This window comes from Mirounga leonina, unplaced genomic scaffold (genome assembly GCF_011800145.1).
Source record: "Mirounga leonina isolate KUSES-001 unplaced genomic scaffold, KU_Mleo_1.0 Mir_357, whole genome shotgun sequence".
In the NCBI taxonomy this organism is placed as follows: domain Eukaryota; kingdom Metazoa; phylum Chordata; class Mammalia; order Carnivora; family Phocidae; genus Mirounga; species Mirounga leonina.
The window spans coordinates 2,506,950-2,531,571 of record NW_023270702.1 but is presented as its reverse complement, the minus strand read 5'-3'; positions in this window follow the sequence as shown (position 1 = coordinate 2,531,571).

The following is a 24,622-nucleotide window of genomic DNA, read 5'->3' as shown; positions in this document are numbered from 1 at the left end:
TGATGTGTGTGTGAGAGAGAGAGTGAGAGTACAGGGAGCACAAGAGCAAGCTGGGGGAGGGGTGGGGACAGGAGATGCTTAAAGACTCCTGAGGTGCCATCGAAGGCAGGAAGAAGGCCTAGAAAACCAGAGAAGAGAGAGAGCTTCCAGGATCAGAGTGCTCTACAGTGTCAAATACTGAAATCAGTTCCTGAAAGGTGAGGATGAGAAAAGACAGTTGAATTTGGACATTATGAAATCCCGAACATGGTTATAGGGGATGGTTTTGCAGCTAAGGAAAAAAAAAAACAAAACAGTCTGTACTCCACTCACTCTGTTCACTCTGTTCGGAAGAAAAGAGAATTTTATTAATTCTCAAAATGGTGATGGTAACAGTGGCCATGGTCCTATGTTACTTTATGGGATTGTTTCAGTATAATGATGAGAGCCAAGAGACAGAATCTAGTCTAAAAAGTGAGTGGGAAATGGAGAAGGGAAGGCAGTAAATGCAAAAGAATCTCAGAGTTTGGAGGGAGAAGAAGGAAGGAAAGAGAAATTAGTGTGATTCTTCGTTTATTTAACTAACGTTTATGGAGTGCCAGGGTTAAAGAAAGTTTGGAAGCGTTGAAAGATAGTTTACTGAGTTAGTAGAATTCATAGAAGAGAAAGGATAAATGAAGTGGCAAGGTGCCAGAAGAAAAGAAGTGGGATATGTAGAGTTCACAATCTAGGTGAAGGGATTAGGGAGGACAAGTCTTCCTGTCTGAGAAGTGAGGAGGAGAAGCGAAGAGAAGAGAAGCTTCGGAGGAGATTAAACTCTAATCACCAGCTGAAATGCACTAAACTGAAACCAAGGATAGCTATTAGGATTTTATTAATTTGTTAGGACCACCATAACAACATACCACAGGCTAGGTGGTTTAAACAATAGAAATTAATTTTTCTCATGATTCTGGAGGCTACAAGTCCAAGAACCAGGTGTTGGCTGTGTTGGTTCTTTCTGAAGTTTCTCTCCTTAGTTTTTTGGTAACTGTCTTCTCCCTGTGTCTTCACATGGGTCCTCAGTGTGTCTGTGTTCCAATCTCCCTTTCTTATAAAGACTCCAGTCATATTGGATTAGGGACTACTCCAATAACCTCATTTTAACTTAATTAGCTCTTTAAAGAGTCTATCTCCAAATACAGTCACATTCTGAACTACTGGGGATTAAGAATTCAACATATGAATTTTGGGTGGGACACAACTCATAACAGAGATATCCTCTATTGATTTGCATAAAGACACGGAGCCAGAAAACCAACTCATCCCAGTTTGCCCGGGACTATTCTGGCTCTAGCATAGAAAGACTTTGTGTAAGACACCTCAGTCCCCAGCAACCCAGGGTGGTTTGTCAGGCTACTTGAAGCCAACAAAACTGGTTTGAGTGAACTCAGACTGGCTAATGGGCATCCCATTGAGACAGCTGCCAATTACTTGTTTTTAAGAAGGAGGTTACTATTTCCTGAAAGATTCCATATCTAGCTGTCAAAGCTATTCGTAAGTGATGGTCTGATGCCTATATATATATTTATATCTTTAATATATCTAATAATCTCTCTCTATATATATATCTTTAATAGAAAAATCATGTCCTTGCATATATATTTCTCCTGACAAGCTTTTATAGAAATCTGGAAGAACTCATTGTAAGAGTAATATCCATTATAATAGATCTCCATTCATCATTTTGGCAGCAAGACTTCTGTAGAAAACATTTTCAGGAATTGTTAAAGAACAAATTCAAATAATGCTGTTTATCTATTGACTATTTCACTGTTTCAACAGTTTTTAAAAACTTTCAATTTGGGGCACCTGGGTGGCTCAGTTGGTTAAGCATCTGTCTTTGGCTCAGGGCATGATCCCAGGGTCCTGGGATCGAGCCCCGCATTGAACCCCACATCAGGCTCCCTGTTCAGCGGGAAGCCTGCTTCTCCCTCTTCCACTCACCCTGCTTGTGTTCCCTCTCTCGCTGTGTCTCTCTCTGTCAAATAAATAAATAAAATCTTAAAAAAAAAATTTCAATTCAGTACGCTTTAAAAGTACAGTCATTTCATGTAAATGAATTGTCTTAACAACACTTACATAGTCCTTCCAGCCAACTTTTTCTGAGTGTGTGATTGTTGAGTGTACATGCCCGCACAGTTGCAGGAGATGCCGTTAGATCTGGGGAAGCAGGGGAGCCCTGAAGAAAGTTGGGAGTGACACCGGGAGCAGCTGCCCCTGGTGGTCCCAAAGCTGTCATGCAGTGAGACCCACAGTTCCTGAGTTGAACAAGGCAGTGAGATGGCCAAGTCCTACTGACTTTCTCAGTGGGGCCCTTTCTGACCACCAAAATTGCCTAAGATCCTCTTATCTGCTTCTCTAGTACCTGGGCCATTACATTTAGTTCATTGTATTAAATTGTATGATATATATGTTATATGTATGTTATATATATCATACAAACACAGATATGTTATATATATCATACAAATCATTGAGTCCATATTTATTATTTTTAATATAAAAATGTAGAACTTTCAAAAACAATGTCATAAAATAAAAAAGTACAGAATATAAAAAGAAAATCCAAGTTTGATAAATATAACTGGTTGAACTTGCTCTGTGGAACAATCTGAATGTGGACAGAAAGCAGATGGTACCTAACAAGAGTCATGAAGGAGAATTTAATGAAGAAATTATTGACAGGGGTGGGGCAAAGTTAAGGGAAACCACTAAGTGATGGCAAAGCATCCCAGGGATAATAGGAAAAGGGAGGCTTTACCACTCCTAGACTTTTAAAGACAAGGAGAGAGAATGGTTGCCCAGAACCAAGAAAGAGCTTGTAGCTGTAGGAGAAGAGTTTTAGAAAAGAGTTGGGTGCTTCACTGAGGAACTGGCCACGAACAGCTCACCCCATGGCAGGGAGGGAGCCAACAGAATATATTACCCAACACATTTCCAGTGTTTCCCATTAAGATGACATAAATGGAAGCCAGAGGCACAAAGCAAGATGGAGAGAAGTGGAGAGAGAGAATGGATCTGGAGGAGAAAAGGCAGAATATCCAGAACATAATACAAGTCCAAAGTCACTATTATAAAAAAAGAATTTAATGGTCAGTTTATAGTGGTGCATGCAGACTCCTGCAATTAATTCATCCTGACCGGGACAAAGGGTGGTTGTGGGGAATAGAATGGTACAATGCCTGGAAATATCATTATACAAGCGTGACCTTAAATACTCAGGAATCCTGTTCCTTTTACAAGCCTGTTAGATGGAGATTATAAATATGGAAGAGAATCTATCTATTCTTACAAGAGACTAGATCAGCAGAAAGCCTCCTAAGTACCAGATTACGTTGGTCCATGGAAAAATAATTTTTGGTGATTTGAACCTAAATTATTTCTAAAGCATTTCATCCACCTGGTCAGATCAAGTCACTTCTCAGTTCAAAATCTTCCAATGGTTTCCTCAGTCACTCAATACAAATACCATAGTCCTTACAATGATCTAAAAAGATCCTTCATAATCTGGTTGTTTGCTGATTCTCTGATTTCATCTCCACTCCACTGGTTACTCTCTCTGTCCCAGAAAATCTGCCATTGCTGCTCCTTGAACACCCCAAGCACAGTCCCCACACTGCCACCAGGATCTTATGTATCCGCTGTCTGCCATGCTTGAAACACTTGGCAATGCTCCATGTGGTGCACTCCCTCACTTCCTGCAGGTCTCTGCTCAAATGTCACTTTGTAAAATAGCAACACCAGCCATTCAGCGTCTGGAATAAAGGTACAATCATATCAAAGTCAATTTGAGTCACTTTTTTCTTTTCAAAGTTGTTTTCATTGTTGCTTTTAGAAAAGTCAGCCTGGAATAGCCTAATTGCTGCTTTTCTGATTTTTTTCTTTTCTTTTCCTTTTTTCTGATTTCCTTGTGATGAATGTAGATGTGGTCTACTTTAAATGCCCTACTTTAATTTTATTGTTTTTTTTAAATAGGGCTTTTTGGAGCTTAGAATTTAATATCTTTGAATATTCTGGAAAAATCCTAATCTATTCTGTTTTCCAATATTGACTAATATTGCTAATAATATTATAAATACCATTATGAAGTTATTACTGTCATTTTTATGTTCCAATATCTCTTAATATCTTTGTCTCTTCCTAGTGCATTCTGAATAATTTCTTTACATTTATCTTCCAGTTTACTGATTCTCTTTTCAGATTTATCTTCCAGTTCACCAGTTCTCTCTTTAACCACATCTTATTTGCTATTTACTACAGCAACTGCGTTTAAAATAATAAATTGTCTACATTTCTTGAAACTGTATCTTTGGAAATTTTTTGAAGCTTAGATTAAAATTGAATACTCCAAAGAATATTTATGTTTCTTTTTGTCTATACTCTGGGTATATTATTAGCTTGGTAACACTTAAAAAAATTTTTTTTTCTATTTTTTAAAGATTTTATTTTTTTTATTTGAGAGAGAGAGAACACGTGTATGAGTGGGGGGAGGGGCAGAGGGAGAAAGAGAAACAGACTCCCCACTGAGCAGGGAGCCTGACAACAACCTTCGACTTGGTCACAAGACCTTGGAATCATGATCTGAGCCAAAGATAGACGTTGAACCTACTGAGCCACCCAGGCGCCCCTGGTTTGGGAACACTTTAAATTAAATTCCCTACTCAAGTGTTTTTGACCTCCACATATGGAGTGAGTGGTTATGAATTCCCAGGAGAGAATTTTTTCCTTTTTACATAGTGACAAGGCCTAGACAGGCAATTTCTCAGCTGTTCATTCCTGTTTTCAGCTTTGAGAACATACGAATTTTTGACTTTCATTCAACCTCAGCAATGAATTAATTTTTAGAATATGTTATGTGGCATTTCAATCAGTTATTTCTTTTTTTAAATTTTTATTAACATACGTATTATTTGTTTCAGGGGTACAGGTCTGTGATTCATCAGTCTTGCACAATTCACCAGCGCTCACCATAGCACATACCCTCCTCAGTGTCCATCACCCAGCCACCCCATCCCTCCCACCCCCCTCCACTCCAGCAACCCTCAGTTTGTTTCTTGAGATTAAGAGTCTCTTATGGTTTGTCTCCCTCTCTAGTTTTTTGTGTTTCATTTTCCCCTCCTTTCCCCTATGATCCTGTCTTGTTTCTCAATCAGTTATTTCTATTCGTTATTTCATTTTAGTTACTTCAGTCATGAAGTGCACACTGTGAGAAACACATGGAGTTATTACATATTTTTAAATGATAGTTTTTTCCCCTCTAGTTATAACATCTGTCATAGATTTAACTGTTAATCTCTTAAATTTTGGTTATATCTTCTTGAGTGATTTTATTACTTTTTTAAAAAGTTTTCATCTGACTCTGCCAACAGTTCTATTTCAGGGAAACACCTGTTTGAAGTGTTTATCTTGGTTTTCCTCGCTGGCTTGTTGGTACTACTAGGGCAAGTAGTTATTTTCCATTTCCTGTTCAGACCTCAAACTTTGTATACACTGACCTATAACTAAGGGTCAAGTAGTTAGGGTCTTTTATGCAGTGGCAAATTTGCAAGGAGGAAAGTTTCTGCTCTTGTGGGCTGGTGGTGAAGCAACTGGCAATAGTCAACATCCAGCTGAGGCTTTGGAAGAAAGTCTTTCTTCTTCTAGATCTCCCCAGGTGCAAGGGAGGACTCTTTCCTAGCCTCAGGGGCCAGGAGCAACTTGTCTCATGGGTACAGATCTCCCCCATAGTATCTGTCTGGATTAGGTCAACTCCCACAACAAACAAGGAAACACATAAGTAAGCTTGTGTAGCTCTTTCCTGAAGGTGTTAATATGTTTCCCAGGACTAGCTTTCACTGGGACCATGAAATTCAGACCTTTGTTTTATGCATGCTCCAAACAAAGGAGAGTGAGGGTTTATCTTTCCTTTAGAAGACCATGGAATCTATGACTCAAGTGCCCCATCCAGGTGCCCCTGCTTACCTGCTCCAACTTTGTTCTTGTTTGGAAAAGTATTTGAGGGGGTTGGGAGGGGGCTTCAGGGATCTGGGCTCAGTTGTCCATCTTCCTACAATGCCCTTTGAATCGTATGTCTACTCTTAATGACAAAGAAACTCTCAACTAAAAGACATGACCTAAGAGTGCCAGAGAGGCTCTTTGCTAAGGGAAAATTGGAGTGCTATAATTAAAAGAAGGAAAAAGAGATGTTGGGAGGGTATAAACATCTGATATTCCCTACATTGTAGCACCTATAAACCTGACACATAGTAGATATACATAGACTACAGTTTTTAAAAAAATGTAATTTAGTTAAATTCCAGGAATAGAATTCCATCCTGATTGCGTATTGTAAATTGTTAATGTGGTTCTCAAATGAGAATATGCTTATCTTGGTTAAGATGTTTTTTACTGCAAGGTATAGAATCCCAACTCAAAATGACTTAACAATTATGGAATATTATTAGATTGTGTAGTTGAACTCCTTAGATAAAGAGGACTTCAGGTCCAATGCAATCAGGACTTTGGCTCCCTTCCCCTCAGAGGCATTTCTTTCTGTTTTCCTGTCTCTGTGTTAGCAGTATTCTCTTGCTGGCTTTCTTCTTGGTCATAAATGGCTTCCAGTGATACCACGGACAACATACATTCTCTTTTTCACACTGAGACACTGAGAGGGAGACAGAGAGAAAGAAAGAGAGAGAGAGAGTTCTTATGGCTTTTTTAAGATCAAAGAAGAACTTTCCCCAAAATTTTCAGCAACCTTTTCTTTGATTCTCGCTGGACAGAACTGAGTCATACACACATTCTTTTTAAATGGCTTTATTGAGTTATAATTGACACACAATTAGCCACATGTATTTAAAGTATACAATTTGATAAGTTTTGTTATGTGTATACACTGTGAAATCATCACCACAATCAAGATAATGACGATATATATCACCCCTGGAAGTTTCTTCAGGGCCTTCTGTACTCCCTCATTTTCACTCCCTCGTCCCTAACTGATCTGCTTCCTGTTTCTATAGATTAGTTGGCATTTCCTAGAGTTTTATATAATTGGAATCATTCGGTGTGTACTCTCTTTATATTGGGCTTCTTTCATTCAGCATGATCATCTCAAAATTCATGTTCTGTGTATCAGCAGTTCATTCCTTTCATAGTTGGGTAGGATTCTGTTATATAGATATACCACAACTTATTGATTCATTCCTTTGTTGGTAAACATTTGGGTTGTTTACAGTTTGGGGCTATACAAATAAAGTTGCTAAAACATTTGTGTATAACTGTTTGTGTAGACATATACTTTCTTTTCTCATGGGTAAATGCCCAGGAGTGAAATGGCTGGCGCATATGGTCAGCATATGTATAACTTTTTAAGAAACAGCAATCTGTTCTCCCAAGGAAGGTATTTACAATCTCACCAGCAGTTTATGAGAGTTTTAGATCCATCATGCCCTTGCTACATTTGGTATGGATGGTCTTTTTCATTTAATCACTCTAATTGGTATGTATGGTGGTATCTCACTGTGATTTTTTGCATTACCCTAATGTCTAATGATGACAAGCATCTTTTCATGTGCGTATTTGCCATTTGATGAAATGTATGTTCAAATATTTTGTCCATTTTTAGAGAGTTGTTTGTTTCCTTATTATTGAATTTGAGAGATTTATATTCTGGATAGAACTCTTGTATCAAATATATGATTTGCAAATATTTTCTTCCAGTCTGTGAGGCTTATCTTCTCATCCTCTTTTGAAGAGCAGAAGGTTCAAATTTTGATGAAGTCTAATTTATCAAATTTTTTTTTTTACTGCATTGTGATTTCAGCATTGTATCCAGGAATTCTTTGCCTAATTCAAACTCATAAAGATTTTCTATGCCTTCTTCTAAAACTTTGGTAATTTGAAGCTTAAATTTAGATCTATGATACATTTTTCAGTTAAGTTCTGCATATAGCGGTGCAAAACATGGATTGAAGTCCTTTTTCTCTTTTATTAAAGTATGTGTATCCAATTGCTCCAGTATCATTTGTTGAAAAGACTACTTTTTCTCCACTGAATTGCCTTCACAACTTGTCAAAAATCAATTGTCTTTATATGGTCTATTTTTGGAGTCTTTATTTTTTTTATTGATCTTTTTTCTGTCTTTATGATAATATCACACTTTAACTATTTTAGCTTTATAATACAAAATCAAGTAGTGCTAGCCTTCCAACTTTCTTCTACCTTTTCAGAGATATTTTGGCTATTTTAGGTTCTTTGAGTTTCTGTATGAATTTTAGAACCAGCTTGTCACTTTCTACAATTAGTATACTAGGATTTGGGATCCCATTAAATTTACAGGTCAATTTGGGGAATATCAGTATGTTAATAATGAGTGTTCTGTCCCATAAATAAGGTATATGTCTCCATTTATTTAGAAAATCTTTAATTTTTATCAGCAATGTTTTGTAATTTTCAGTGTTTTAAACTTTCACATTTTTGGTCAAATTTATCCCTAAGTATATACACATATATATATTTTAAAGATTTTATTTATTTATTTGAAAGAGAGAGAGAGAGAATGTGTGTGTGTGCAAGAGGGGGGAGGGGCACAGAGAGAGGGAGAGAGAAACTCAAGCAGATTCTGCACTGAGCACGGAGCCTGAGTTGGAGCTCAATCCCAGGACCCCAAGATCACAACCTGAGGGAAAATCAAAAGTCAGCCACTTAACCAACTAATCACCTAGGTGCCCCCCCCCCTAAGTATTTATATTTTTAATGATATTTAAACTGTACTTAAAATATTTAATGTTTAATTTCAATTTTTCAATACTAGTATATAGAACTACAATTGATTTTTGTTTATTCGTCTTGCATTCTACCACTTTGATAAACTCACTTTTAACTTCTAGTAGGGGCTTTTTTTTTTTTTTTGGTAGATTTCATTGTATTTTCTACAAAGATGATTATATCCTCTGTGAATAAAATGTTTTCTTTTTTTAAAATCCAGATGCCTTTTATTTACTTTTTTTGCTTGATTGTACTGACTAGAATCACCAGCACAACATTGAATAGAGGGGCGCCTGGGTGGCTCAGTTGGTTAAGCATCCGACTTTTGATTTCGGCTCAGGTCCTGATCTCAGGGTTCTGGTGTCGAGCCCCAACCAAGCCCCTGCATCAAGCACCCATGTCCAGCCCCTTGTCCAGCCCCATGTTGAGCCCCGTTTTGGGCTCTGTGCTCAGCACGAGTATGTTCGCCTCCCTCTTCCTCTGCCCCTCTCCCCACTTGTGCTTTTTCTCTCTAAAATAAACAAATAAATCTTAAAAACAAAAACAATGCTGAATAGAAGTTGTGACAGCAGACATCATTGTCTTCTTCCTGATTTTAAGGAAATGATGTTTGTTGTAGGTATTATAGATGTCCTACATCAGGCTTAGAAAGTTGTCCTCTAATCCAGTTTTGCAGGGATTTTTTTTTTTTTTATCATGTATAGGTGTTGGATTTTATCAAATGCTTTCTTCTGCATCAAGGAGATGGTCATATGGTTTTTCTTTTTTAGTTTATTAATGTATTGAAATGCATCAATTTTTGAATGTTAAATGAACCATGCATTCCTGGCATGAATCTCACTTGTTATTATATATCATCTTTTTATATATTATTGAATTCAATTTGCTAAAAATCTGTGTAGAATTTTGGCATCTGTTTCATGAGGGATATCCATCTGTAGTAGTTTTGTCTTGTAATATCTTTGGTATTGGCTTCAGGGTAATGTTAGCACTTTAGAATGAGTTGAAAAGTGTTCTTCTTTGATTTGTGTGTGTGTGTGTGTGTGTATTTGTGTGGAATTGGTAATTCATAAATGCTTCATAGACTTTACCAGTGAAGCCTTCTGGACCCAGAGTTTTCTTTGTAAGAAGGGTTTAAACCACAAATTCAATTTCTATTTATTTATTTTGTTTTTTTGAGAGAGAGAGCATGCATGAGTGAGTGGGGGAGGGGCGGAGGGAGAGGCAGAGAGAGAATCCCAAGCAGGTTCCACACACAGTGCAGAGCCCTACGTGGGGCTCCACCTCATGACCTTGAGATCATGACTTAAGCTGCAATCAAGAGTCTACTGCTTAACAAACTGAGTCACCCAGGTGCCCCTACAAATTCAATTTCTTTAATACATATGAGACTCTTCAGGTTATCTATTTCTCTTTAGTAGTTAATGTCTTGTAAAGAATTTGCCATTTCATCTAAGTTGTTCAATTTATGATCATAAAGCTATTCATAATATTTCTTTATTATCCTTCTTAAAAAATTATACTTTTTAGGAACACCTAGGTGGCTCAGTCGGTTAAGCATCTGCCTTTGGCTCAGGTCATGATCTCAGTGTCTTGGGATCAAGCCCCACGTTGGGCTTCCTGCATCACGGGGAGACTGCTTCTCCCTCTCCCTCTGCCCGCCGCTACCCCTGCTTGTGCTCTCTCTGTGCGTCTCTGTCTCTGTCAAATAAATAAATAAATAAATACATAAATACATAAAATCTTAAAAAAATTATACTTTTTATTTTAAGATAACTATAGATTCACATACAGTTGTAAAAAAGAATACATAGATCCTGTGTACTTTTTTACCCAGTTTTTCCCAATGGTTATATCTTGCAAAACTATACTACAATATTACAGCCAAGATATCACCATTGATACAGTCAAGAAATAGAACATTTCCATCACCAAAAGGATCCCTTCTATTGTTCTTTAATAGCCACATAATCTTCTTTCCTTCATACTTCTCTTCTTAGCCCCTGGCAACTACTTATCTGTTCTTAATTTCTGTAGTTTTGTTACATCAAATATGTTACATAAATGGAATCATACAGTATGTAACCTTTTGAAAACTTTTTTTTCACTGAGTCTAATTCCCTGGACATTCACACAAGTAGATGTATGTGTCAATAGTTCATTGCTTTATATTGCGGAGTGGTAATCTGTGGTATAGATGTTTCAGCTTATTTACCCATTGAAAGACATCTGGGTTATTTTTACTTTTTGGTTGTTGCAAATGAAGTTCCTATAAACATTTTTGTATAGGTATTTGTGTGAATGTAAATTTTCATTTCTCTGAGATAAATGCCCAAGAGTATAATTACTAGGTCATATGTCAGTTGCAAGTTTAATTTTTTTTACATTTTAAAAATTTTTTAAATTTTTATTGTTATGTTAATCACCATACATTACATCATTAGTTTTTGATGTAGTGTTCCATGATTCATTGTTTGCGTATAACACCCAGTGCTCCATGCAGAACGTGCCCTCTTTAATACCCATCACCAGGCTAACCCATCCTCCCACCCCCCTCCCCTCTAGAACCCTAAGTTTGTTTCTCAGAGTCCATCGTCTCTCATGGTTCGTCTCCCCCTCCGATTTCCCCCTTTCATTCTTGCCCTCCTGCTATCTTCTTCTTCTTCTTCTTCTTCTTCTTTTTTTTTTTTTTAACATATAATGTATTATTTGTTTCAGAGGTACAGATCTGTGATTCAACAGTCTTGCACAATTCGCAACGCTCACCATAGCACATACCCTCCCCAATGTCTATCACCCAGCCACCCCATCCCTCCCCCCCCTCCAGCAACTCTCAGTTTGTTTCCTGAGATTAAGAATTCCTCATATCAGTGAGGTCATATGATACATGTCTTTCTCTGATTGACTTATTTCACTCAGCATAACATCCTCCAGTTCCATCCACATTATTGCAAATGGCAAGATCTAATTCCTTTTGATGGCTGCATAATATTCCATTGTATATATATACCACATGTTCTTTATCCTTCATCTGTCGATGGACATCTTGGCTCTTTCCACAGTTTGGCTATTGTGGACATTGCTGCTTTAAACATCGGGGTGCATGTACCCCTTTGGATCCCTACATTTGTATCTTTGGGGTAAATACCCAGTAGTGCAATTGCTGGATCGTATGGTAGCTCTATTTTCAACTTTTTGAGGAACCTCCATACTGTTTTCCAGAGTGGTTGCACCAGCTTGCAGTCCCACCAACAGTGTAGGAGGGTTCCCCTTTCTCTGCATCCCTGCCAACATCTGTCATTTCCTGACTTGTTAATTTTAGCCATTCTGACTGGTGTGAGATGATATCTCATTGAGGTTTTGATTTGGATTTCCCTGATGCCAAGCGATGTTGAACACTTTTTCATGTGTCTGTTGGCCATTTGGATGTCTTCTTTGGAAAAATGTCTGTTCATGTCTTCTGCCCATTTCTTGATTGGATCATTTGTTCTTTGGGTGTTGAGTTTGATAAATTCTTTATAGATCTTGGATACTTTAAAAAATTTTTTTTTTAACTTTTAACTTTTTTTAACTTTTATTTTATTTTTCTTTAAGATTTTCTTTTTACGTGATCTCCACACCTAACATGGGGCTTGAACTTACAACCCTGAGTTCAAGAGTCATATGCTTGGGGCCCCTGGGGGGCTCAGTCTCCTCCAGCTCTTGATTTCGGCTTAGGTATGGTCTCAGGTTCCTAAGATGGAGCGCCATGTTGGGCTCGGCACTGAGGGTGGAGCCTGCTTAAGACTCTCTCTCTCCCTCTCCTTCTGCCCCTCCTCTCCTGCGTGTGCACTCCCTCTTTTTCTCTCTCTCTAAAAAAAGAGTAGCATGCTCTATCGACTGAGGCAGCCAGGCGCCCCGCATGTTTAATTTTTTAAGAAACTCCTAAACTGCCTTCCAGGATGGCTGTACCATTTCACATTTCAACCAGTGATATTTGAGTCCTCCAGTTTCTTCACACTCTGACCTGCATTTAGTGTTGTCACTATTTTTTATTTTAGCCATTCTCGTAGGTGTGCTATAATACTTCATTGTGGTTTTAATTTGTACATTCTTAAGGGCTAATGGCGTTGAACATATTTTTATGTACTTGCTTGCCATCTGTTTATCTTCTTCAGTTAAGTCTCTGTTCATGTCTTTTGTCCATTTTCTAGCTGGATTGTTTATTTTGAGTTTTGAGAGTTCTCTCTCTATTTTAGATACTTTGTCCTTTGTTGCCCATGTGGTTTGCAAATAGATTCTCCCAGGGAGCAGTTTGGCTTTTCATCCTCTTAAGTGCATCTTTGAGAGCAAAAGTTTTGAATTTTGATAAACACCAAAGTACATTTTTTCCTTCACAGATTATGCTTTTGGTGTCAAGTCTAAGACTTCTTTGCCTAGTTGGGATCCCAAAGATTTCCTTTTATGTTTAAAAAAAAGTTTTATACTTTACATTTTACATTTAAGTTCATGATCCATTTTGAGTTAATTTTTAACTGAGGAGAGTTTTTTCTTTTGTTTGTTTGTTTATGCCTATGGATGTGTAATTGTTCTAGCACGACAGTTTGAAAAGGCTATCTTTTTGCTTTTGAATTGCTTGTGCACCTTTCTCAAAAATCAGCTGAGCATATTTCTGTGGGTTTATTTCTGAGTTCTCTATTTTGTTCCATTGCCCTGTGTGTGTCTATCCCATTGCCAATTCTCACAATCTTGATTACTTTAGCTCTACAATGTCTTGAACTTGGGTAGACTGGTTCCTTCCACTGGAAAAAATCTGCATTTTTTTTCAAAATTCTTTTAACTATTCCAATTCTTTTGCTTTTTCGTATGTATTTCTAGAGTAATTTTGTCCTTTCATTTTTGTTTTTCTAGTTTCTTTATATTTCCATTTTATTTTAGAATAATTTTGTCTGTATCTACTAAAAGGTTTGCTAGGATTTTGATAGAAATTATATTAAACTTCTATATTAATGTGGGGAGAATTGACATATTTACTCAATGTTGAGTTTTCCCATCCATCAATACAACATGTCTCTCCATATATTAGCTCTTTGATTTCTTTCCTTGCCAGTTTTTTCTTTTTTTAAAGACTTTATTTATTTGTTTGACAGAGAGACACAGCGAGAGAGGGGGCACAAGCGAGAGGGGGCACAAGCAGTGGGAATGGGAGAGGGAGAAGCAGGCTTCCTGCCGAGCAGGGAGCCGGATGCAGGGCTCAATCCCAAGACCCTGGATCACGACCGGAGCTGAAGGCAAATGCTTAACGACTGAGCCACGCAGGCGCCCCGCCAGTTGGTTGTTTAAGCATATACATCCTGCACCTATTTTACATCTAATATTTTATTTTTTGAGTGATTGTGAATTGCATTATATTTTTAATTTAGTGTCCATGTAGTCATCGCTGGTATATAGAAATACAATTGATTTTTTAAAGTGTATTTTGTAGTTTGTGACCTTTTTGGACTTTCTTATTAGTTACAGGAGTTCTTTTGTAGGGCCCTTGTGATTTTCTATGTAAAAAATCTTATCTGCAAATAGAAAGTTTTATTTCTTCTTTTTTGGACTGTATGCCTTTTATTTGTTTTTTAGCTTTACTGCAATAGCTAGAACTTATAGCATTATGTTGAATAAAAGTGGTGAGAGTGGGATCCTTGTTCCCCATCTGAGAAAAAAAGCATTCAGTCTTCAACCATAAAGTATGATAGTAGTTTTAGGCTTTTTATGGATGCTGTTTATGAAGTGGAGGAAGTTCTCCATTCCATTTTCCTTATTTTTTATTTTTATCATGAATAGGTGTTGAATTTTGCCAAAAGATTTTGCTGCATCATTTGATATGATCATGTGATTTTTTTTCTTTAGTTTTTTATATGGTGAATTATATTGTTTGATTTTTAAATATTGGAGCAGACTTGGACCCCAGAAATAAATCCCACTTTGTAATGGTATATAATTCTTTTAGATATTGTTGAATCTACTTGTTAAAATTTTCACATCTATATTCATGAAAGATATTCATGTATAGTTTTCTTTTTTGTACTGTTTTTGTCTGGTTTTGGTATCAGGTTAATACTAATGTCATAAAATAGATTAAGAAACCTTCCTTTCTCTTCTGTTTGCTGGAAAAATTGGGGTAGAATTGGTGTTAATTCTCCTTTCAATTTTTTGGTAAAATTCTCTGAAGAAATCTTCTGAGCTAAGATATTTCTTTTTTTGAAGTTTTAAAATTATGAATTCAGTTTTGTTAATAGTTAGAGGGCTATTTAAACTCTTTTATACTGGGTGAGTTGTGGTAATCTGCATTTTTTCAGGAATTGATCTATTTCACTTAGGTTGTTAAATTTATGCATATGTAGTTGTTTCCTTATTACCTTCTGATGTCTTCAGGGTCAATAGTGATATCCCTATTTTATTCGTGATATATCTGTTTGACCCCTTTGGATTATAGTTTAGTCACAGGTGAAATGAGGCTTTCACCAGTTAAGATCCCTTCTATCTAAAGACTTACCACACCGTATGGAACTGTGATTCAGAACAACACATGCTTATCCTCATTTTAAGTGGAATATTTATTTCCAGCCTCCCTCTTATAAAACACTGATGACATACTTAAGATCGGAATTCAAACTCTTACAACAATACTGTGGAAGTTGTTCAGAGTTTAGATTTTTAAAAACCAGTATAAAGAAGTGGTAAAGAGTTAAAGAGCTGCTCTTCTAAAATCCGTTATACTACAAAATAATCTATTTTACAGTTTCATAGAGAGGACTCAATCATTCATTCCCAATAACTCTAAATTTGGGTTTTAACTGAAAGGATGTGGATAGTAAACTCTACTCCCTCAAACAGTTCACATCTTTTTATCAACAAGCTTAAATCCTGCTGAAGGAAGGAAGTTGAATACAGGAAATAACTCATTTAATGATGTGATGCATTGAAAAAAAATACTATCTCTACCATCAGCACCAGCATCACAGACTTAGATCAAACCTACCTCTATACAGCCATTAATGATGGATCAGAAATTTTGCGTTGATTCACCTCAACTAGTTGTACTATCAATTGCTTTCTCATTTTCTCCCATATATATTACTAGTGAGATTCGTTGGCAATTTGTGTGGCCCTGCTATAAAAATGCTTGTTATACTAAAATTTACATGCAAGAAAAAGTTCAGTTGTAGTGGCAGCGGTGGTGGTTGTGTTCTTATAACTATAGGATACTTTTCTAGATGGTGCTATCACCATGGAAGCAAGAGTATGGAGCTTGGGGCGCCTGGGTGGCTCAGTCATTAAACGTCTGCCTTCGGCTCAGGTCATGGTCCCAGGGTCCTGGGATCGAGCCCTTCATGGGGCTCCCTGCTCCGCGGGAAGCCTGCTTCTCCCTCTCCCACTCCCCCTGTCTGGGTTCTCTCTCTCACTGTCTTTCTCTCTGTAAAATAAATAAAATAAAAATTAAAAAAAAAAAAGAGTATGGAGCTTGGAGTCAAAGCCATCTGATTATGGCCAATTATGAACCTTTGTATTACAACTTATTAGCCATATGATATGGGCAAGTTACTCCAACTTGAACTTTAATTTCTTGATGAAAAGTGAGATTAGTAGCAATTACCTTTTGGTGTCATGAGAATTAGAAAAAGTTTCCATAAAGAGCTTACCACAGTGCCTCCCTGATAATAAACATCCAGCAAGTGGTGGCTATTATCATTGCTCTACAAGAAGAAAAAGAAATAAAATAAATTAGTTTTTCAGTACTACCTTAAATATTGAACTGGAGTTGTAAATTTAAATGACATCTGGCTAACAGGTATTGTTTCAGTAACTCTCTGAATTTCTCCCAAAAATATTTATGAAGACACAGTAAAAAAATAAAAACTCATAACAATGAAAACTAGGCCTGACAGGGTTTTTTTAAGTTATTCAAAGAGTAATTACAATTAATGGTCATGCCCATAATTTATGGCCAGTGGGGGTGGTTTTGTTTTGTTTGTTCTTTATTCTTTTTCTTCCTGAAATGGAATTAACTTATTTCCTTGAAAGTAGGTGGAGAAACCTATTATCTGCTTCCCTCTTAAAAGAAAAAAAAAAAGGTTCTGTGGCAATGGATAAAAAGTGGGGAGGACTATCTCTCTATACCCCAGGAATTATTTTTGAGGCACCGAGAGGATGATTCCTACTGTGATCCCAATCTCTTTCTTGTTTCATTGGTACCCATCTTCATAGATCCATTTTGAAACTGCAATCTTTATGTAACCATTTAGAAATAAGACAGCATATATGGAGTTTTGGTGATCATGTTAGGCAGTGGACTAGCAAGAACAACAGTGGCTCATTGTGTACAAAGAAATATAGTCCTGAAAGAAAATGAACTTATTTAGAGTAAACATTGAGAGAACATTGGGTTGTGGATTTTGTGTATTCTGTGGATGAGAGGGTCAAAGAAATTGGCAGTCTGGGTCTCAGAAGACCCCAACTCAGGCCTATAAGATAAGAAGATTAAACCAGTACATTTGCATATCAAGTTGTGTCCCAGAAATAGCCTAAGAAGAGAATTCTATTAACACCAGAGACTGAGGTAAGATTATGGGCAAGTAAGACTCTGACTGTTGGCGTTTATAAGGCCTGGATAAAACTCTTCATTGTTCAATGGAATTAATGAGGGAAAAGAAAAAAAAAATTAAGATGTGCTTTTTTTTTTTTAAAGATTATATTTATTTATTTGCCAGAGAGAGCGAGAGAGATAGAGCACAAGCTGGGGGGAGGGGCAGAGAGAGAGGGAGAAGCAGACTCCTCACTGAGTAGGGAGCCTGACACAGAGTTCCATCCCAGGACCCCAGGATCATGACTTCAGCTGAAGGCAGATGCTTAACTGGCTGAGCCACCCAGGTGCTCCTTAATGTGTGCTTTTAAAAGAAAAATGAAGACAAGAAGAAGCCATTTTTACCCCTGAAAATTTAGAAGGATTGCGTATTTTGAGATGATTTACTACTAGAACCAGGAAAATGTTTTGGAAAACTTTTTGGTAAAATCATTAAAATGCCACAAAAGATAGCCTTTATGAAGTTGCAACATAAAACTGAAGAATAGAATACAAATTAGTCTAAAGAGATAACACTGTGAAATGTGCTGGGAAAATGTGATAAACATAAAATCAGCTGCCTCAGATGAGGAAATTGTCAAGAAAATGAGAAATCCAGTAGAATTAAAATCAATAAGGTAGTCAAAAAAAGCAGACTCGATTTAAAAGGAAATTTAATCAATGATATGGCAGAATGATTGAAAAAATTTTCCTAGAATGTAAACGCAGGAAAAAAAAATATGGAAGAAAAGAGGGTAGATATAAAGGATAGAGAACAATGATCCATATTAAAAGTTATAGGTTTTCAGGATGTGAGGGCCATCTGGCTGGGACATCTGGCACCTCATTGATCACCAAGGTTGATTTGGCTGATCTGGCTGGCTAGGCAGGTGTCCCTGTCCTCCCTCACCACTCCGTGTGTGCATCCTTCTGGGAAGCTGCATGCTCAGTCTAACACTAGGACCTTCCCTGATAGAAGAGGACCATTTTTTGGTCAAGGGTATAGGAGTAGCTGCATTCTGCCACTAGAACCTCCAAACAAGCTCTTGAGGTCCATTTGTAAGAGAATGTCAGGTAGCCAAGCTTCCAAGACTCCAGACACAGCCAAATGAGGTCCTGTGTGTCGCAGTCTGCCTTTCACCAAAAATAAGAAAAAAGAAAAAAAATATAGGTTTTCAGAATAGGAAATCAGAAGTAAAAATCAAGGATTAAAAATTGGAAAAAAACAACCAACCAATCAGCGAACCAATGCCTTTCTGAGCAGAAAAAGAGATACCCTAACACTATGTTGGTTTAAAAGACTTACCATGTGGGCACCTGGGTGACCCCATTGGTTAAGTGTCCAACTCTTGATTTTGGCTCAGGTCATGATCTCAGGGTTGTGAGATTGAGCCCTGTGTGGGGCTCCACACTGGGTGTAGAGCCTGCTTGAGATTCTCTCTCTCTCTCTCTCTCTCTCTCTCTCTCTCCCTCTCCTTCTGTTCCTCCCTGCTTGCTTTCTCTCTTTCTCAAAAAATAAAATAAAAGACCTACCATGTTACAAAGAAAATTAATGGAGAGAGAAGCATATCTTAGCTAAAATTTCCATTTTAAGGATAAAGCCAAAGAATTTAAAAAATTTTAAATATAATCATTTTGAAATAAAACATGTTACCTATGAAACAAAAGTCAGCAGACTTGAGAATTTTCTTTCACAGTAGTAAATATCAGTTTATAAGGCATTCTTTTCTACAGTATTTTAAAGGGATAAAACTGTTGCCCAAGAATTTTATAACCACTCAAGTTTTTGTTTATCTGCAAAGGCAACACAAGGACACTTGGAATATATATATAATGGCTCAGAAAACACACTATCTACATACTTTTTATTTTAAAAAATTACCTGAAGACATATTTCAGATGACTGTGAAGTTAATCAAAATTTAAACACATTTAAGTGTTTATATACAAATATATATGTAAATGGACTTACAGTGTACATTGAAATAATTCAAACATAAAAGTAAGTGCATTAGGGTTCTCCAGAGAAACAAAACCAACTGAAGATTATATAACATATATTATTATATATTATATAAGATTATATAATATATATTATATTCTATATATAATATATAGAATGAAAAACTGGCTTGTGTAATTATGAAGGCAGAGAAGTGCCAAGATCTGCAGTCAGGAAGCTGGAGATCCAGGCCCTGGTACAGTTTCAGTCTGAGTCTGAAGACCTGAGAATCAGGAGAGCTGATGCTGCGTGTTCTAGTCCAAGTAAGTACCAGTCCTAAAGCAGAAGAGGACTGATATCCCAACTTGAAGGAAGTAGGCAATGAGAATGAATTCTCCCTTAATCAATCTTTTTCTTCTATTTAGGTCTTCAGGGGACTGGATGAGGTGCACCTGCATTGGTGAGGGCACTCTGGTTTACTTACGCTACTGAATGAAATGTTAATTTCATCCAGAGACACCATTCCAGACCTACCCATAAGAGTGTTCATCAGATGCATCATTATGTGAGCACTTTGTCATCTAGTCAACTTTTTTTTTAAAGATTTAATTTATTTATTTATTTGACAGAGAGCAAGAGAGAGAGAGAGAGAGTGAGAAACAGCATGAGAGGTGAGAGGGTCAGACGGGGAAGCAGGCTCCCCGCTGAGCCAGGAGCCTGATGCGGGACTCGATCCGGGGACTCCAGGATCACGACCTGAGCCGAAGGCAGTCGCTTAACCAACTGAGCCACCCAGGTGCCCCTCATGTAGTCAACTTAACACATAAAATGACCCATCACACTGGGTTGAAATAATTTGTTGTATGTTTGGTTATAAAAAATGAATGCAGATGTCAGAAATAGTTCTTTAAAAAGGATAATATTAAAATTATATATAAAACTAAGTCACAATAAAGTGGGCCTAAATGTCCAGATAATATGAATGAAGACTATGAATCAGTGAGGAGAATGCTAACTGGGAGAAAGTAAAAAGATAGCTAATTGCATTTAAAAAAATGTTATGTGGAAGTCAGCAAAGAATGGAAAAGAATGATTTTTAAGCAGAGTAGCAATATAACTTAAAACAGGACTGAAATCTTCCAAATTGGCAGAAGATAAAATCAACCCAAATAGCAATGACAGAAAACAGGAAGTGACATAAAAACCTGCCAAAAGGAAAAAAAAAAAAAAAAAAAAGCACAACCAAAGATTGTAAAATAAGATGATATCAGTTCTGATAATAAATTTAAATGGGTTATACTTCCCAATTAAAACAAAGTTTTGCCAAGTGAGGAGGTTAAAAAACAGGATCTCTGTGCTGTTTTCAAGGGGAACCTCTAAAAAAACCCACAAATTTTAAACATAAGAGATTGGACAAAGATCCGTAAGGTAAGTTGAAAACAAGAGATGCCATTAATGATTTCACACAACGTACATATCAAGGGTTAGGGAAAATATTGAAAGGCTAGAAAGGTAATTTCTATTGTGTACACTACATTGCACAATCGAGTTGTAGCAATCATAAATTCTTATGCAATGACTAAAATATATCAACATATAGAGTAAAAAATTATTAGGAGGAAAAAAGAAATGGACAAAATACTACAGTTGCAGGAAAATTTAACATTCACAACTCAGGATTTGAAAAATAGAGTAGGCATCTCTTTTTTCTGCCCCACATCGCTTCATTTGGGAACTGTCCCTCCCCCAACCCATCAGAATGTTTTGGTGGTGTCTGTCAAGAGGCGGCATCTTGGCCATACAGGACTGGGCAAGTTTAGCGATGCTTGACGCCCCACTCAGATTTCTTTGGATTCCTTTTGACCAGTTTTGTGAGTCCATCCCCAGCTTTTGTGCGCTTAGCTGCTAAAGCTCTGCTCCTGAGCCCCTTCGAGGCTAGCGCTTGGGCATTGGGTCTGCCTTGTCCTGGTCCCTTCGCCTGAGGAGGACAAACTTGGAGGTGTAATTTAGGCTCCAGAGCTCCCTTATCCGGCTTTGGTAATTGTAGGCTTCTTTCCCTCCCTCTTTGGCTTTCCCCACTCCTTTACTCTTTTCTCCTGGAAGCTGGTCCTTGATAAATTACTCTCAATGGAATTCCTGACTCAAGATTTGCTCAAGATCAGTGTGAAACCTGACCAGAGATGGCAGGTGACCTCAACGGACCAGAGTGGTTTGTCTTTCTAACCCAAGGATTGGCCGGAGTTGGGCAATTTACCTAAACTAGGTCAGTCAGAATCCTTTATCTGGTCTTGGCATGGTGCTGGGAGAAAGAAAGAGTGTCTCTAGAGATCCCTCTGATGGCAGCATGCATGAACCACCTAAGTCTGGATTTCCCAGGAGCTTTCTTGTTGCTGAATAGACAGAGCCTGAGAGAGGAATGAATTCGGGCAAGTAAAGCTAAGAGAATAAGAAAGACAGTACAAATCACTTAAACCCCGAGATCCAGCCTTTGCTGAAGAAGTTTGTATTTTGGCAATTCGAGTTATATTAGTTTACTAGTTCTTTTTTTTTTTTTTTTTTTAATGAATTGTGCTACTTTGAATTGGGTTTGTTATTTGCAATGAAAAGATCCCTAACAATGTAGCAGTTCAAGCAGGAAAGAATAAGTTTTCAGAGAGTTTGAATAATATAATTAATAATGGATTAATAGTAGATAGTTTTTGGAAATGAGATGGACTGTACCTCTTTTTAAGGTAGATAGTATATGGGGCACCTGGGTGGCTCAGGTGGTTAAGCTTCCAACTCTTGATCTCAGTTCAGGTTTTCACCTCAGGGTTGTGATTTCAAGCTCCTAGTGCGGAATCCACTTAAAAAAAAAACCAATAATATAAAATAAGTAGTATACTAGCTATAAAAACAACCTCACATTATTCCTCGAAACATAACTTTCAAAGAACACATTTTCTAAAATATAAGTATCCGATGTATTGTATGGTGACTAACATAACATAATAAAATTAAGAAAAAAATGTAACTATCCTAGAAATTAATTGTAAAAGGTCAAAGAAATACAAAGACTCATATGGAAACTAAAAAATCTTTCTCCCATACCGTTAGGATAAAAAAGAGAATCTACAGTTAATAAAAAATGAAAATGTTAGTATTATGCGGATGTCATTTTAGAGACAATTCTCCATCTGACCCGTATTTCTTTTTGTGCCCCTTCATTATTTCAGCATGCAAACATTTAGGCCAATCTGCACTCCTTGGCTCAGGAAAGGGATGTGACAGGGTAAAAAGAAATAATTTATTTCTTATGGTTATGGAATCTGTCTGTGAAAAGCTTAAGGTCTTTAGGGAAATGCTAAGATACAGAGAAAATGTTTGAGCACCGGTGGTAAGATATTTTCTGCTACTCCTCTCAAGAGAAAAATACTCCGGAGTTGGAAAATGAGGACATCATCACTGGAAGTTCTGTATAGGGTCCTTGTATCCTGTCTCATTAGAAGAGTTCTGGGAAATGGCATCTGCCTAGAGAAGGAAAGACTGGCGAGTGGGTCTAGGCCCACAGGTAGAGAAAGTGTCCAGAATGCCCGTGCCTTAGGGTGGCCGTCATGTCCCGTTGTCACCTTGTTTGGGTTGATGATGTCCAAGCCCTGAGGACGAGACTTGATGATGAATATCTAAGCTGGCCTCTATGTGGGTTGTCAACACTGAGGAGCAGATGTCCTACCTTTTACCTTGGTGCTACATCAAGAACCGTAAAGGGGCAAAGGGGGTCAGCCCTCCCTTGACTGGCTCCTGGTGGAATGGGAACTTGAAATAGATATTGAGTTGATTTGTAGAAAAATAAAGTAAGTTTTATTTCTGATGCTTTTGAGTTTGTGACTAAAATTTAAAGTCACCACACTTCCTAGTCACACTTGTGGGATGTGGTCAAAGGAGCTTGGGAAAGAAGAACTTTACTTCTTTAACTCCAATCCACTAACCTCAAGTGCAGGCTTTGTTCATGTAACTGAGGTTCATAGAGCTAGTTTAACACTTTATTTTTAGAAATATGTCAATTTCAACTTCAAGTTTTTTGGCTTTTGCATTCAATTCAGTGGCCGTATTACAATAATATTTATAATATAATCTAGTGCCTTCTGTCTTTCTTTCTTCCCCGCCCCCACCCCGGGACCCAGAAGAGCTTTCATTTTTCTGATGTAAAACCTTATGAAGCGACTGACTTGCAAGAGTATTTATCATCTTGCTACAAAATTCTGTTTGGATGAAACAGTTGCTATTACCCCAGTTTTTCTGTTTGGGTTTCTTGTAACGCAGGAGAATAGTTACTTCGGGAAGACTAAGGTGAAAGTCCTGTATCTCAGAAGGTAAAGAGAAAAGCACATTGATAATTCAGAAATGCAAATTGCCCTTTGACAGAAATTATACATTGAAATGTACAAATACACTTTGTCTTGATTGCATGTATTTTTACATCCCATTCTAGGGTCCACTCCTTCGCTTGCAGTCTAGGCTGTGGTGGAGAGTATGAGACAGCTCTATGTCCGTGGACCTGGGAGAATATGCTCATGTTCGCTACTGCATCTTGGAGATAGCTGAAGTATGAAATGCAAGGTCAGTTGAAGTATGTTCCATGTCCTTCCAAACTGGTTTTGGTTTGAGGGTGGGAGCAATTGCTATATAGTGCCCGCATCTCCCTTCACACTGTTTTAGTGAAAATTGTACCCCAAATTTGGCCTAGGGTCTTCGAGATTTACTGAACTACTTCAGGTTTAAAAACAAAACCAACTATATTCATGGGTATGTTAATGAAAAGTTGCAAAGAAACATATGAGGGAAAATCGAGCCTGCCTCCTAAAGTCCTGAAAATTTTTCTCTTTAATTTCCTTGTGGTTACCCGCAAAACATAGAAGTACTTTCCTCCCTGTAATTCCTAAGTGACATAGGAGGGTTTTGCTTGTACTTCACGTTGCTGCAAAAATGCATCAGTTCATTTCATCTCTTTTCCTCTCTTCCACAAATACTTGTGCCCCACTCTAAGCATTTTCTCCTCTTTTCAAACTACACAGGTATGTAGATTTGGTATTGTGTTTTTATAAGCTTGCTATAGTTAAGTGTGTGCTAGGCTCAGCCAGATAGAATCTCACAGAACAGCCATTTCAAGTAAGAAGACATATTACTGGCTGCATGCAATTCACGTTCACGTGATTAACAATGTAACCTTTTTTCCTAAAAAGAAGGAAGATTTCAAAACCAAATACTTTAAATTATATATATGTATATGGACATATATGTATATATAGCTATAGCCATGAATATTTCAAAATAACACATTT